This window comes from Anolis sagrei, chromosome 2, assembly GCF_037176765.1.
Source record: "Anolis sagrei isolate rAnoSag1 chromosome 2, rAnoSag1.mat, whole genome shotgun sequence".
Taxonomy (NCBI): Eukaryota; Metazoa; Chordata; class Lepidosauria; order Squamata; family Dactyloidae; genus Anolis; species Anolis sagrei.
This window is the reverse complement of record NC_090022.1, coordinates 205,182,471-205,198,559: the sequence shown is the minus strand read 5'-3', so window position 1 is coordinate 205,198,559 and position 16,089 is coordinate 205,182,471. Positions and strand designations below refer to the sequence as shown.

The 16,089-nt window shown below is 41.2% G+C and overlaps 1 protein-coding gene across 2 annotated transcripts in view; it reads right to left on the bottom strand.

Annotated features, from left to right (window-relative positions):
- Window positions 1–15,577, bottom strand: part of ACO1 (aconitase 1) — a 52,074-nt gene extending 36,497 nt beyond the window's left edge. The window contains exon 1 of one of the 2 annotated variants that reach the window (XM_060762523.2): window positions 15,465–15,577. The gene's annotated coding sequence lies outside the window, so the exon portion shown is untranslated. Of the gene's footprint in view, window positions 1–4,203; window positions 4,229–15,464 lie in introns of those variants that run through there. The other variant, XM_060762524.2, reaches the window with a different exon arrangement.
- Between the last annotated feature and the right edge of the window lie 512 nt (window positions 15,578–16,089).

Below are 16,089 nucleotides of genomic sequence, written 5' to 3'. Positions count from 1 at the left end.
AAGAGCCATTTTATTCCCATTGCAAGAAAACCTTCAAAAAGCTTTCAGTCCAAGATTTAATTCTGCAGCAAGACTGTAGCTTTTTGGTGTAATAAGGAGCATTTTTTGTATAGTGATTTTTTGTATAGTGATACATGATTTGAGCCAATCAACCTGTCAAGACGTCTTCTACTTTTCACTACAGGAATGTTCACTTATCGAAGGCCCTTTCCACACAGCTGAATAAAATCCCACATTTTCCGCTTTGAACTGGAATATATGGCAGTGTGGACTCATTGGTAACCCAGTTCAAAGCAGATATTGTAGGATTTTCTGCCTTGATATTCTGGGTCATATGGCTGTGTGGAAAGACCCTGGGTGCAGGATAAAAAAGGAACAAAATGATGCTATTTCTTAGCACCGTCAGCAGTATGAAAGTTTCCAAGATGAGAGAAGAAATTCATTTGCTAATGGCATATACAATTATGAACCATTTTAATTTTTGAAAAGTGCATTAGAAACACATATACCTAAATCCAGCTATTTCTCCCAGTAAACTCACTGGCCAACTATCGAATGTCAAGTCAACACTTATATAACTGACTGATTCAAATTAGTTTATTTTACTTGGGATCAGCATCTGGATCCCAAAATACTAATTACTGGTCATTACAGTAACAATAAAATAAAACTAATCCAAACTGCTACAGAAATGGGAATACAACAAGGGGCAAACAGAAGGAAATAAGAGTGAAAGCAGCTGAACGGTAGCATATATATTTTCTGATATGGATCATAATTCCCATTAAATCTCTGTAGTGACAAAGGGTTTGTCTCCCAAGCAATGTCCCGCTGTGTCACCAGTTTACAGACTTAAATAAATGGGTGGTAGCAGACAACATAAAGGATGACTGGGAGCTTCATTCCCTGCTAAGAAGCAAGAGAAAAAAAGAAACCTTGACAGCATCAAAGCTCCCCTTTCACCTCACAGAGATCAGTGAATGAATCCATTTTTTACCCTTTTAGAGGAAAGCAGTAATGTGTGTGTAAAATTCGTCCAACCAATAAAAAATTCCTCCATTGTTTACTCTGTGTTATGATTTAATGGGTAAATAACCAAAGGTAGAGATTGTGCCCCTTAAAATCCACGATGCTATATTAATAACAATGAGAATTGTGCATTCCAGTGCAAGGCACAGGCTTGGAGCTAAGTTGAAAGAAGCACTGCCTGCCACCCAATGTGGTTGGCAGCTTTCAAAATATTAGTTACTCATGTGATGAAATGTACTGGGGATTTTCCCTGTGGGTTGGCACAGGTGCTTTTGATCTGATAGGAAAATGAATACATCAGAATACCTCTGTGGCTGTGGGCACACATGAGCATGGAGATAAATTCAGATAACAGATGGAAGTTGTTTTTATTTTTAAGTCTGAGAATTATCTCCTTTTGCCAGGCTTTTGGTAGAGAGGATGGAAAGCCAAGGAGTGTTTTTAAGTTGATACTTGACATGAAGGTCTGCAATCACGTTGTCTTCCATGGTACTTTTTTCCACCACAACTCCACTGGCTTACTGTTCCTTTACTTGATAATCAGCATATTATGTTCTTGTCAGTAAAAATCCTTTGGTTTTTTCCTTCTTTTCTTTTAATTAGAATTCTAAAGATGTTACTACTGCCACTATTGCAACTATATTGCCATTGTTGTCATATTAGTCCCATGATTCCTGTGAAAGTTTGATATCACCTCATTTCTTACATGTGAACGGTGCAATTTTGACTATTTCAGCCCTAGGGATGGAAAGAATACTTGAAAATATTTGAAAAATAATTAAAAATGTGCTTCTTCAAAAAGCCATGAGGAGAAGACATAACTTGGGAAAAGGATGACCTTTGAGATCATAATCTTTTGGAAAACCAGAATCTCCATAGCCTTTTGGAAGTGTGATCTTCTGGCATTCACAATATTATTAATTAGAATAATAATAACCTTTTCATAAGGCATGATCTTCCTGAGAAGGGTTAAAACCCCATTTGAGTGAATCTTCTCTTTAGTGGCATATATCTACTAGTATTCATGCAAGGCAAATCGGGTTTCTCAGGGTCCTTCTACACAGCCCTATATCCCAGAATATCAAGGCAGAAAATCCCACATTATCTGAGTGTGGATTCAGATAACCCAGTTCAAAGCAGATATTGTGGGATTTTCTGCCTTGATATTCTGGGATATAACGCTGTGTGGAACGGCCTTAAGCTGTTAAGACTGATATACCTGGTCATCTCTTTGAACTGTTAGGAAGTTGGAACAAAGATTATGCCAATGCACAAAATATACAGCAGATCTTCAGAAGTGTTATTTCAGTCGCCCAAAAACATCTACTCTCCCATAAAATATTTTTGGTTTTAAATCATGCTCTCAAGAGACAAAATAAGTAGTTTTTTTAAAAAAATAACAAGTTGGTTTACTTACAAACTTCATGTATTCAGCATATAGGTACGTGGCTTATCAGCCAAAAGTTTAAACAGTAAGCTCTCTAAGGCATTCTGTTGTAGTCTCTTCTCTGTCTTGTGTCTAATGCTGACTATACAATACTGACTTAACACAACACAACACTTCTAAAAAGGAGTCTCAGGCAGAAAATATCAAGGCAGAAAATCCCACAAGATCTGCTTTGAACTGGATTATCTGAGTCCACACTGCCATATATTCCAGTTCAAAGCAGAAAATGTGGGATTTATTCAGCTATGTGGAAGGGGCCTGGATTATATACACATAAGAAATAACTAGTATAGGAGGCTTGTAGAAGGTTGCTATTTCCAACAGAGAGGAATCTGGCAGTTCAAGACTTATTCCCCACAAAATTCATACTCTCATGTGCTGTGTAGAATATAGAGAATTGGGGCAGAATATAGAGATCTGAGGCAGAAAATGCTATTTCTTGCAAAGAATTGCTATTTCCTGAACAGAAAATGTTGACACTAGAGATTTATTCTGTACATTTTTTTCCTATGGTTACTTTGCAGTTTCTACAGAAATCATGTTTGCTTGTGTAGAAAATGTTGTTTTCGGTGCAAAAACACCAGTTGCACTGAATTAAGTTTCAATTAGTTTTTTAAAGCAGTTTGTGCGTACTGCTATGCAACCAAAAACAAACAAATAAACAAAAACCCTGCTCAAATTCTCAAAATACAACAACAACCTTTACTATAGTCAAGAAACCATTAGGGAAAGGTAAAGGTAGTCCCCCTGACATTAAGTCTAGGTGTGTCCGACTCTGGGGGTTGCTGCTCATCTCAATTTCTAAGCCAAAGAGCCGGCGTTGTCCGTAGACACCTCCAAGGTCATGTGGCCGGCATAACTGCATGGAGCGAAGTTATCTTTCTGCCAGAGCAGTACCTATTGATCTACTCACATTTGCATGTTTTCAAACTGCTAGGTTGGCAGAAGCTGAGCCTAACAGCGGGAGCTCACGCTGCTCCCCAGATTTGAAGCTGCGACCTTTCGGTCAATAAGCTCAGCAGCCAAGCGGTTTAACCCACTGTACCACTGGGGGCTCCACCCAACAAACCATTAGGCAACATTAATATACATGTGTGTGTGTGTGTGTGTGCATGTGCACGAACGCACACACACACTCATGTATAACAGCACAGTAAAAAACATTCATAGTAACAATAATTATTCCATTTGACAAAATACTGTTTGTTAAATCACATGGTAATAAAAGAGAATTAAATATTTTATAAGCCATTTCTTAGAAAAAGTAGATAATTTCTAATATCCCACTGTATTATTCTCATCATAAATCAAATTACTAGTTGTTTCCTTCAAGAAGAAAATTAAGAAAGACTTACATCCCTAACCCTCATCTGAGCAGTGGTTATATAAAGCATATTTATTCAGGACAGCAGAAGTGAGCAAAGCATGACAACCTTATTGATGAGGATGTTTTAATATGTGCCTGCAATTTTTCACATATTTTCTGTTTATGCTGGTGAAGCCTTATAAGGTCTTTATATATGGTTTATGAGATTTACTAATAAAACCAACCCCCAAATGTTATTTTAAAATAATTTAATAACAATTCTATGACATGCCCTTTTGCCCTCGTGTGAAGTAATGGGCATAAAAACAAATTTGGAATCATAGGATCATACAGTTGGAAGAGACCGCAGGGGCCATCTAATCCAACCCCCTGCCAAGCAGGAAAAGCACATTCAACGTACCCCTGACAGATTGCCATCCAACTTCTGTTTCAAAGCCTCCAAAGGAGCCTCCACTACACTCTTCGCCTTAAGGTATTTGCATAAAAAGAGACAGTTATACTTCCCAACGAGTAAACACCAGGCACTAAAGATAAGGCTATCTGGAGTAAAGGGCACTGCCTGCAATAGTATTTCACAATGCACTGCCTTGTGTTTTACAATGGCTGCAAACGAGCTCCACAAAAATCAACTAGAATTTGGTCATCGGAATCATGAAAAGTTGGAATTCTACTTGCTCTTAATGCCTTCTTTTAAGTCATTAAGCCTGTGGGAATTAATTCTATAAGTTTCCCTATGCCCATGTAGAGATGGGTGACAGTCCCAATATATTCTCAACAGAAGGGTGCCTTTGATAATTCATTCTTCCAGTAATAGAGACTTTGTACTAAACAGACAAGCCGTTTGTACTGCAGAGAAATCCTGCTACATAAACTGCCTCTCTACAGTAAACACAAATCATGCTGTTCAGAGGCTTATTCTAAAGCCAAATCAACAGTGGAAGAAATAAGAGCTAAGTTAAGGATGTTCATGATCTAATGGAGAAAGAGAAGGAAGTGTTTGGCTATCTGGAGAAATTGCTGAATGTTTTTGCTGAGAGAGGGGGAAAAAACAGGGAGGTGAATAACAACCTTGTGCTCATTTATCTGTATCATGTTCATAACATTCTCAAATTGTATCATTTATTTGTTACATTGTGTTGTTGAAAGCTTTCATGGTCAGAATCATTGGGTTGCTGTCAGTTTTCCAGTCTGTATGGCCATGTTCCAGAAGCATTCCCTCCTGACGTTTCACCCACATCTATGCCAGGCATCCTCAGAACAACACTAAAAAACCCAGGGGAATTCCAGACAGGAAACAATCAGAGCCAGATAACACCTCCCAACAAAGGATTCCCCCGGGCAGGAAGCAGCCAGGCTTTGAAGCTGCAAGGCCATTCAATGCTAACCAAGGTGACTAATTGCAACATTCACATTTGCTTCCAAAAGGCAATATTTCTTTTTCCTACCCTGGACATTTCACAGATATATAAACCTCCACTTGCCTAGTTTCCAACAGACCTCACAACCTCTGAGGATGCCTGCCATAGATGTGGGCGAAATGTCAGGAGAGGATGCTTCTGGAACATGGCCATACAGCCCGCAAAATTCACAGCAACCCATTTGTTACATTGACATCATTATTTGTCCAGTGCTTTGTGCTGCTCTCTGCCTTGCACCCTTTCTCCTCACAGCAACCTGTGATATCTCAGACCAAAAGAAAGTACCATATATGCTAGCCAGTGTATAAATTGACTTAAAATATAAATCAAGGGCATACTTTGGGGCCAAAATTATGAATTTTGGTATGAGCTGTGGATGAGCCAAAGGTAAAAGTGAGGGTCTTGTAACAAAATATGTAAATAAACAAATGAGAACAATGCCAAAGATCTGACCACTCCTGCCATTTCCACTCAGGCATTCAAAAAGGGCAGAAGCAGCATCATGGCAGAGAAAGTAATGGGGATTGGTGCTCCTTTTTAAAGTCACTCCAGGAGGGATTAAGCTCTAACCATTCTACTCAGAGCAGGTGGTACGAGTAAAAGTACTGTACACATTAATCCATGGATGAATCAACTCCAGGGTTTTTGGGTCAGCTTTTAAAATAATATTTTAGACTTATCCGTGAGCCTATACAACAATGACCCAAATTACCCCATGAGTTTCATGGCTCAGTGGAGGCTAGAACCTAGATTTCCCAACTCAGTCTGATACCGTAACTACATGCAGAAAACCAGTTTAACTTGGGACTGTATGTCTGAGGATACATAATCTGAATTCTAAAGGACCTAGCCTGAATATTTTCATTTCACTTGTTGCATTATCATTTCTCCTTTCAACACACATATATGATAGCCTACCATCAACTGCTGATTTTACTCCTCACCCTTGTTAGCATTGCAACATGGCTTTGATGTCACTGACTGTTAGACCTGTTTGCTCTCAGTCAATGGCATACTTCCCAGGGCCTTTGCTCTGATCATTCCCTAGTGATGAAAATATCTGATTAAGGCAAGATTGCACGAGAATTTGCAAGAGCACAATTTAAGAAATTTCAGTCACCAGGAGAGTTAAAGTAATTCATAGGTTTCAAGTCACTAAACATAACTACATGAAGGGTAACCTGGGGTTGCATAGTATTAATGAGAACCTAGTATTCAAAAATAGGATCTTCAGAAAATAAAGTCCATACAAGAATCCTTAGCATTGTCTGTTTTCTTCTTCTCCTCCATCTCAGCCTCTATTTGCAGCCAAAATGAGAATAGTTTTGTTTCATTCCACATCTAGAAGTAGGGAATGAAGAAGATCTCATAAGAGTTACTTTTGAGCCATAATTCGTGGGTGTTATGGTTTTTTAAAAAAGGACAATTTCTGAACTGGAGCAATCCTTTTCTTGCTGAAATGCTAAGGTGTGTAAATATTTGATTTGGGGAACCTAACCTGGGGAAAACAAACTTGAGGAAAACTGAGGCCCCTTACACACAGCTGAATAAAATCCCATGTTATCTGCTTTGAACTGGAATATATGGCAGTATGGACTCAGATAACCTAGGGCCCTTCCACACAGCCCTCTATCCCAGAATATCAAGGCAGGAAAAACCCACAGTATCTGAGTGTGGACTCAGATAACCCAGTTCAAAGCAGATATTGTGGGATTTTCTGCCTTGATATTCTGGGATATAGGGCCATGTGGAAGGGCCCTAATTATGCATTTAAACAATGCAATTTCTAAAATATTACCTCAAACAAGTAATGTTCATGCTCAGGTTTTTCAGGGAAAGTAGTAATAAAAAGATTAGAAATTGACAGCAGTCAATTAAATCACTTAATCTATGTTAAAAAAAAACCCCTCTGAACATTGCTTAAATTCACCCTTTTTTGCTGACCATGCAGAACTTGTATGTCGGTTTACACATGAAAAACCACACATATACTGGTTATTTCTTTTTCATGAGAAGGGATATTACCACAAGAAGTAGTTACATATTAAGGTGAGGGTTGGATATGTTTGAATCTGCATAAAGTGTTACTTTGCAATCTTATGAATGTCAATTCAGGATTAAGTGCTGCCGAGGGCCCTTCCACACAGCCATATAACCCAGAATATCAAGACAGATAATCAACAATATCTGTGTTGAACTGAATTATCTGAGTCCACACTGCCATATAATCTAGTTCAATGTGGATTTACAGCTGTGTGGAAGTGGCCCCGAGTTCAGCGGCACCTATTCTTATATATGCATGAATAATAAAGTGGAATAGAGAGAAGGACAGATATACAAGTTCCTCCTGGGATTTTACAGTGTTATACATGCCAAGCGACTTGGAGAAAAAATTTTTTTTAAAAAACATTGTTTTTAATCAAAAGAGTCCCCCTAAGCAGTGATTCTCAACCTGTGGGTCCCCAGGTGTTTTGGCCTAAAACTCCCAGAAATCCCAGCCGGTTTACCAGCTGTTAAGATTTCTGGGAGTTGAAGGCCAGAACATCTGGGGATGTACAGGTTGAGGTCCACTGCCCTAAAGCCTTAGGAGTCATATGGAGTTTTTGACCATCCACTGCTGGAAGGAAAGATGACTTTTCAACAGGAAGTAAACTAGAAGTTAATTCTGTTTTAATTCCTGCTTGGAAAAGGCCCTCTCCTAAAACATTCCACTGCACTTATCTAGTTTACTAGTGATGGGCCCGAAATTTGTCCCATTTGTTTCATTCGTGTTTCCGTTTTGTGCCATCCATTCGGATGGCACAAAACGGAAAGGCCCTTCCTGAAACAAAGATGCAATCAAAACGAAAGGCAGGCAGGCCTGCCTTTTGGATGGATTGTGCAGGGCATGCAGCTGAGCACCGTGTAAGGAGTGCTCCTTACTCCGTGCTTGGCTGCAGGCCCTTCCAGGTCTCTGTGTGTAGGCTGGGAAGCCTGTACCCATAGGCCCAAAGCACCTGGGCCTATGGGTTTAGGCTTTGGGCCTACGCACCTGGGCCTCGAGGGGGTCTGCGGCCAAGCACCAAGTAAGGAGCAGTCCTTACTCGGTGCTCGGCTGCAACCCCCACCAGGCCTGGGTACGTAGGTCCAAAGCCTGCACCCGTAGGCCTGGGTGCTTTGGGCCTACAGGTGAAGCCCCTCCCCCCAATAACAAAAAAACAAAACAAAACAAAAAACAAATATCAATTTCGGGAGGTTCAAACAAAAATTGATTGAGTCCCCCACTGAAATTCAAACACAAGTCTAATGTTTACCTTTTTTGGAGGGTAAAAGTGTTTTACTAATTTCAGCCAATTTTTAATGGGAACAGAGATGCCTTTAGTAACCACGAAAACAGTATTGAGGGGCAAATTTCCTCATATCTAGCATACAGTATTGCAATCTTAATTTCTTTTTTCCATTTCAACCCTTCTCAGACACACAACCACACCTTAAACTCTGCACCTGGTAAGCAAGTCCTCAAATCCCAAATTTCCCAGGGACTGTTGCTATCCATAGTCCTGCTGACTGTGTGCTTAGTTGACTGCAAATCAGGATTTATTTTATTTTGGGGGTGGGGTGCAAACACTGCCTCAGAGGGATTCTGAGTGTTGGATTTTAGCAAGCTTACTCCCACAAGTAGAAATATTTCCACTATGCACAACTGTCCATAGAGAGTTAAAAGCAGAGGTTAAAAAGTCAAAAGGGGTTGATTTTTCAAAAACTTGTTACAACCTGAAACCAACTATTGAACTTAAACCACACCTTTCTTCTGTCAAGTGGGTCACAAAACTGTTCAAGTCATTATGTGAATGACTTTTAAAAAATAACTAACAGAAAGCAGGGTGTATTGAACAAGTGAGCAATGCTGCTTTACACCTTTATCAGGTGTTGGAAAGGGGAGACCCAAATTGGGACCACACAAGGACAAAGAATTAAAGCAGTGTTTCTCAACTTAGGGGTCGGGACTCCTGAGATTGCCAAAGACCACCAGAAAGCATGTATTTCTGATTGTCTTAGGAATCCCTTTAGCAGAGAAGGCTCAAGATTTCTCCACCTTTCTTTCTCTTCCATTTTGGAAACAGACAGCAAATCTTTCCACCAAAAGCCCTCCTCTGCTGTGATTGACCGGCCTCTCAACCAAGGGTAGGGCTGTTTCTGAGATTCCTGGCAGGGAGGGGAGAGCAGGCATGCTCACCATATGGCAACAGAGTGCTGGCGAGGAAGAGTATGCAAGGCTGGAGGGAGGATCATGCCAGCAAGTCCCTTCAAGGTATGAGGGTTCTGGGTGGGAAGTTTGGCCCAATTCTGTCAATGGTAGGGTTCAAGGGGCACTTTGATTGTAGGTGAACTATAAATCCCACCAACTACAACTCCCAAATGTCAATGTCATTCTGAGGCTAAGGTGTGATTCCGTGTCTTCTATTTTCTCCAAATTCCACCAGTATTCACATTTGGACATATTGAGTATTTGTGCCAAGTTTGGTCCAGATCTATCATTGTTTGAGTCCACAGTGCTCTAACTGGATGTGGGTAAACTACAACTCCAAAACTCAAGGTCAATGCTCACTAAACCCTTCCAGTATTTTATATTGGTCGTGGGAGTTCTATGTGTCAAATTTGGTTCAATTCCATCGTTGGTGGCATTCAGAATGCTCTTTGATTGACTGGACCAAATTTGGCAGAAATACCCAATATACCCAAATTTGAATAGTGGTGGGTGAACTATCAATCCCAGCAACTACAACTTTCAAATAGACAAAATCAATTCCTCCCAACCCCACCAGTATTCAAATTTGGGTGTATTGAGTACTGGTTCCAAATTTGGTCCAGTGAATGAAAACACATCCAGCATATCCGCTATTTACATTACAATTAATAACAGTAGCAAATATACAGTTATGAAGGAGCAATGAAAATAATTTTATGGCTGGGGGGGCACCACAACATGAGGAACTGTATTAAGGGGTCACAGCATTAGGGAGGCTGAGAAACACTGATCTAGAGAGATTTGGCTCTTGAACAAGCACTCATACCCCATCTTCTTTTCAGAAGAAAAGAGAACTTTCTCGTGGATTGCTCAGAACATGCCCTGCACAAATGTGAACTACGAAACATGAAATCACACTCGGACACCATCACTATTCTAAGCTGAACTAGAGCAAAATCTTGAATGAGGGTGTAACAAAGCATAATAGTGGCAGGATCCTGGTCCAGCCAAATGAAACAGAGGAGGAGAAAGACAAGCGCAGCATGTGTAGGACAGCGGGATGATCCACATTTTGCACTGACATTACTCTTTAGTGATAGTATCAGACAACTATTAAGCAAGAATTGCAGAGGGACAAGAGCTAATATTTACAAAGAGTTTAAAACCACATTCCTCAGGTTTAGTTCTGTTCTCCATAAAGAGGAGCCTACCTATAATATTCAAGGAGCAGACATTTTAAAGAGTGTTATTTGGTGTCTAACAACCTTGCAGAAATCAGATCTTGCTTCATTTTGAAAGCTAAGCAGAGTTAGGTCTGGCAGGTATGAGGATGTAAGTGAATTTTCCAGAGGAACAGAAACTATCTCTCTCTCTCTTTTGCCAAAGAAGCTCTTTGAAATGCATGGAATTGCCATAGTTTGTATGGAAAATCCATGTACATACACATTCAATGAGGGAAGGACCAGATTCATTGTAACCACATACAGTGCAAGTTCATGGAGGGCTAATTTTTGCAAAGTTGTTTTAAATATAAATTTCAAAACTGTAACTTCATTTGGCAAGATCAACTTCACTTAAACTTGGGTTGAGAAAAATTAAAGTCCATGCGCTGCTGGGAGTTTTCTGGGCTGTATGGCCATGTTCCAGAAACATTCTCTCCTGACATTTCACCCACATCTATGGCAGGTATCTTCAGAGGTTGTGAGATCTGTTGGAAATGAGGCAAATGGGGTTTACATATCTGTGGAATGTCCAGGGTGGGAGAAAGAGCTCTTGTCTGTTGGCGGCAATTGGCCACCTTGATTAGCATTGAATAGCCTTGTAGCTTCAAAGCCTGGCTGCTTCATGCCCGGGGGAATCCTTTGCTGGGAGGTGTTAGCTGGCCCTGATTGTTTCATGCCTAGAATTCCCCTGTTTTCTGAGTGTTGTTCTTTATTTACTGTCCTGATTTTAGAGTTTCTTAATACTGGTAGTCAGATTTTGTTCATTTTCATGGTTTCCCCCTTTCTGTCGAAATTGTCCACAAACTTGTGGATTTCAATGGCCCATGGTTAGTGAGTGAGTTTCATGGATTAGTGAGGACTTGAACCTTGATCTCCCAAGTCTCGGCTTATTACACAAATCACACTGGCTGATTACATGCTAATAATTCTTCTCCCACACAACAATCCTGCTAAGTACTTCCCCACAAAGAATAGGATGGAGGCTCTGCTTCATAAAAGCATATTATTTCTTTGTTTTTCCTGAAACAGAAAACAGGGTAACTCACCAAGCCACATCACCTACCATAGTGTTGGAAGTCACAATTCTATCCTTGAACTAGACTGGTGGTTTTCAACCTTTCCAATGCCGCAACCCTTTAATACAGTTCCTCATGTTGTGGTGACCCCCAGCCATAAAATTATTTTTGTTACTAATTCATAACTGTCATTTTGCTATGGTTATGAATTGTCATGTAAATATCTGATATGCTGGATGTATTTTCATTGACTGGACCAAATTTGGCACAAATACCCGATATACCCAAATTTGAATAGTGGTGGGGTTGGGAAGGATTGATTTTGTCATTTGGGAGTTGTAGTTGCTGGGAGTTAGAGTTCACCTACAATCAAAGAGCATTCTGAACTCCACTAACGATGGAATTGAACCAAACTTGGCACACAGAACTCCCATGACCAACATAAAATACTGGAAGGGTTTAGTGAGCATTGACCTTGAGTTTTGGAGTTGTAGTACACCTACATCCAGAGAGCACTATGGAGTCAATCAATGATGGATTCGAACCAAACTTTGCACGAATACTCAATATGCCCAAATGTGAACACTAGTGGAGTTTGGGGAAAATACACCTTGACATTTGGGAGTTGTAGTGGCTGGGATGTGTAGTTCACCTACAATCAAAGAGCATTCTGAGCCCCATCAACAATAGAACTGTGCCAAACTTCCCACACAGAATACCCATGACCAATAGAAAATACTGTTTTCTGATGGTCTTTGGCGACCCCCAGGTTGAGAAACTCTGAACTAGACTTTTAAAAGTGTCCTGACTCTTAAAACACTTCCTGGGTGTCATTGCACATGTGACTGGCTTCCCCAAAGAACCTTACTTTGCGAACATAGCAAAGTTACTTTTTTGGATGGCTAGGACCCCCAAGTTGGAATCAAAAGCATAACTTTACCAGACTCTACCTATCTTATACTCCTGCCCCCAATCACAACACACAGTCAGCAGTTAGGAGAAAATCCTAAGGATCTAAGAATCATAATCCTCAATTTAAAGTTGATCAAGATAAAACGTGTGCTGTGCTTAGTTTGTTTTGATATAAGCAGGGAAATGCCCACCCAAGAGGACCTCGGAGCTTAAACAGCCTCTGGCATCTTGGGAAGGGAGGGGAGAATAAACCACAGCCTGAAGCAAAGGACAATGTACTTTGCTCCTGCTGACAAACAGGGTAAGTAGGGGAAAGGAGAAAGAGAAAGGGAGGACATTTTTTTTAATGAAAAGGGTTTAGGAAAGAAATAATACTGCTCAATAAAAGGCACTCTGAGAAATTTGAAAACTTATTTTCCAAGGCAAATCAAAACCCTTTGTGGTGTGGTGTCTCAAGAATCAAGAATATAAAAAAGAGAATGAAAGAAAGAAAAGTTTCCAATCTAACAGTATAATTAGTTCAGTGGATTTCAAACTTTTTTGGGTCCTATATCCCTTTAAGAATCTGGTGAAAGGAAGGATACTAGAATTAATGCAGTTGACACAACCTCAACTGCCATGTCTCAAAGCTATAGAATCATGGGATTTGCATTTTGCTGAGGCACAGAACTCTTTGACAGAGAAGGCTTTTTTTTTTTTTCATTTCAGGAGCGACTTGAGAAACTGCAGGTCGCTTCTGGTGTGAGAGAACTGGCTGTCTGCAAGGACATTGCCCAGAGGATGCCTGGATGTTTTGATGTTTTACCATCCTTGTGGGAGGCTTCTCTCATGTCCCCGCATGGGGAGCTGGACCTGACAGAGGGAGCTCATCCACACTCTCCCCTGATTTGAAGCTGTGACCTGTGAGTCTACAGTCCTGCCGGCACAAGAGTCCTCAAACTAAGGCCCGAGGGCCGAATATGCAAGGTCAATTACCCGGCCCTTGCCCAGGGTCAACCTAAGTCAGAAACGACTTGAAAGCACATAACAACAACAACATCAACAACAACAATCCTATCTCATCAGCCAAAAGTGGGCCCACACTTCCCACTGAAATACTAATAAGTTTATATTTGTTAAAATTGTTCTTCATTTCAATCGTTTGAAAGTGTTTTTTGCACTATAAATGAGATATGTGCAGTGTGCATAGAAATATTTTTTTCAAACTATAATCTGGCCCTCCAACAGTTTGGGGGACTGTGGCCTGGCCCTTTGTTTAAAAAGTTTGAGGACCCCTGGTTTAACCCACTGCACCATGGGGGGGGGGGGGTGTCCATAGAGGAGGCTGGAGACTGTAGACTGAAGTTGGCCCATGCTTGCTGTAGAATGAAGGCACTCTGAACTGCCATGCCTGCAGGCTGGCCCTGTATCCAGATTGGCCCCAGATCCTAGGATCCGATTCCAAGTTTTCTATTTTAAACTGGATTATATGAGTCCCCACTGCCAGATAATCTGGGATAAACAAAAAAAAACTGGGATCAGATCCTGGGATATAGGGCCTGTCTGGAAGGAGCCCTTGTTTCATGAGGCCTTTTGCCTTCTATGCCAAAGAGGGCTGGTGCCTCACCGAACTACAACACCCAGGAAGCCATGTCAGTGACAGCAGATGCAGCCTGCCTTTTGGCAGGCCTTCTATGCAGTGAGTGAGTAGTGCTTCTGGAAGTAGGCCTGCTTTGGAGCAAAAGTTGGGTGAAATAATAAAAGGGGTCTGCAGAAATAAAAACAAAAACAATAACAACAACAATAATAATCTTTATTTTTATACAACCCTATCTCCCCAAAGGGACTCAGCCACCTGATGAAACAACCTGGACACAGCATATTACTTGAGGACACAGAAATGCTGGACCACTCTCACAACCACCATGTTAGACTACACAGAGAAGCCACCGAAATCCACAAGCACATGGACAATTTCAACAGAAAGGAGGAAACCATGAAAATGAACAAAATCTGGATACCAGTATTTTAAAAAAAGCTCTAAAATCCAGACAGTAAATAATGAGGAACACAAAAACCAGGGGAATTCCAGACACGAAATAATCAGGGCCAACTAACACCTCCCAACAAATTTATTTATTTACTTACTCTATTTGTATCCCGCCTTTCTCCAACCCAAAGGGGACTCAAGGCAGCTTTACATATGTCAACTATTCAATGCCTTTGAACAACAATGTTAAAATACATTAAAATTAAATATTTTAAAATTAAAATTAAATACAGATTAAAACATATAAACATAGCAATTGCTGTTAAAATCACGTTATTCCCCTGCAGGCAGCAACCAGCCAGGCTTTAAAGCTGCAAGGCCATTCAATGCTAATCAAGGTGGCAAATTACAACATCCACACTTGACACAAGCGGACAAGAGTTCTTTCTCCCACCCTGGACATTATTCCACAGGTATATAAACCCCACTTGCCTAAATCCCAACAGATCTCACAACCTCTGAGGATGCCTGCCATAGATGCAGGCGAAACGTCAGGAGAGAATGCTTCTGGAACATGGCCATACAGCCCAGAAAACTCACAGCAATCCAATGATACTGCCCATGAAAGCTTCGACAACACAGTGGACTCAGAGAGGTTTCCAATAACAAAAAATGGCAAACATTCAATGGCAGAATACACTAAGGAAGAGAAATAAACACCCCCCCCCCCCCCAGATCCCAAAAGGAAATTCACAACTATGGAGGCGCTACTCTGGAGTCAGAAAAGGCAGGAAGCAGAGATCAAGAAAAGCCTGGGGAGAAAGGAGGAAAGAAGGAAGGAAGGGAGGCAGGCAGGCAGGCAGGCAGGCGCTGGGAAGGCGCTTCAGGCACCTACCTGGACGGAGGCCCAGGGAAGAGAAGGAGAAGCCACGGTGCAGCCCAGAAAGCAGGAGCCGCCAGCTGAACTCGGCTCTGCCTCTGCGCGCAGGCTCCTCCTTCCCGGGTCAAGGAGGCGGAGGAGGAGGAGAGGAGGAGGAGAGGAGGAGGAGGGCGCTTCCTCCTCCTCCCTTCAGGCCCCAGGAAAGCCTCCTCCTCCTGGTTTCTCATCTGATCTGAGCCCAAAGCTCTCCCTCTGGGGTCACTATTTATTTATCGCTTCAGAAGTAAATTGAGAATACAGTTATAATATATTTAAAAACCACAAAGTTAAAAACTTGGCATTGTCGAAGGCACTGGTTTGCTGTGAGTTTTCCATGTTGGCCATGTTCCAGAAGCATTCCCTCCTGACGTTTCGCCTCCATCTATGACAGGCATCCTCAAAGGTTGAGGGGTCTGTTGGAAACGAGGAAAATGTGGAATGTCCAGAGTGGAAGAAAAAACTCTTGTCTGTAGAAGGAAAGTGTAAATGTTCCGATTGGCCATCTTGATTAGCATTTATTGGCCTTTCAGCTTCAAAGCCTAGCTGGTTGCTGCCTGGGGGATCCTTTGTTGGAAGGTGTTAGCTGGCCCCTGGTGGCGCA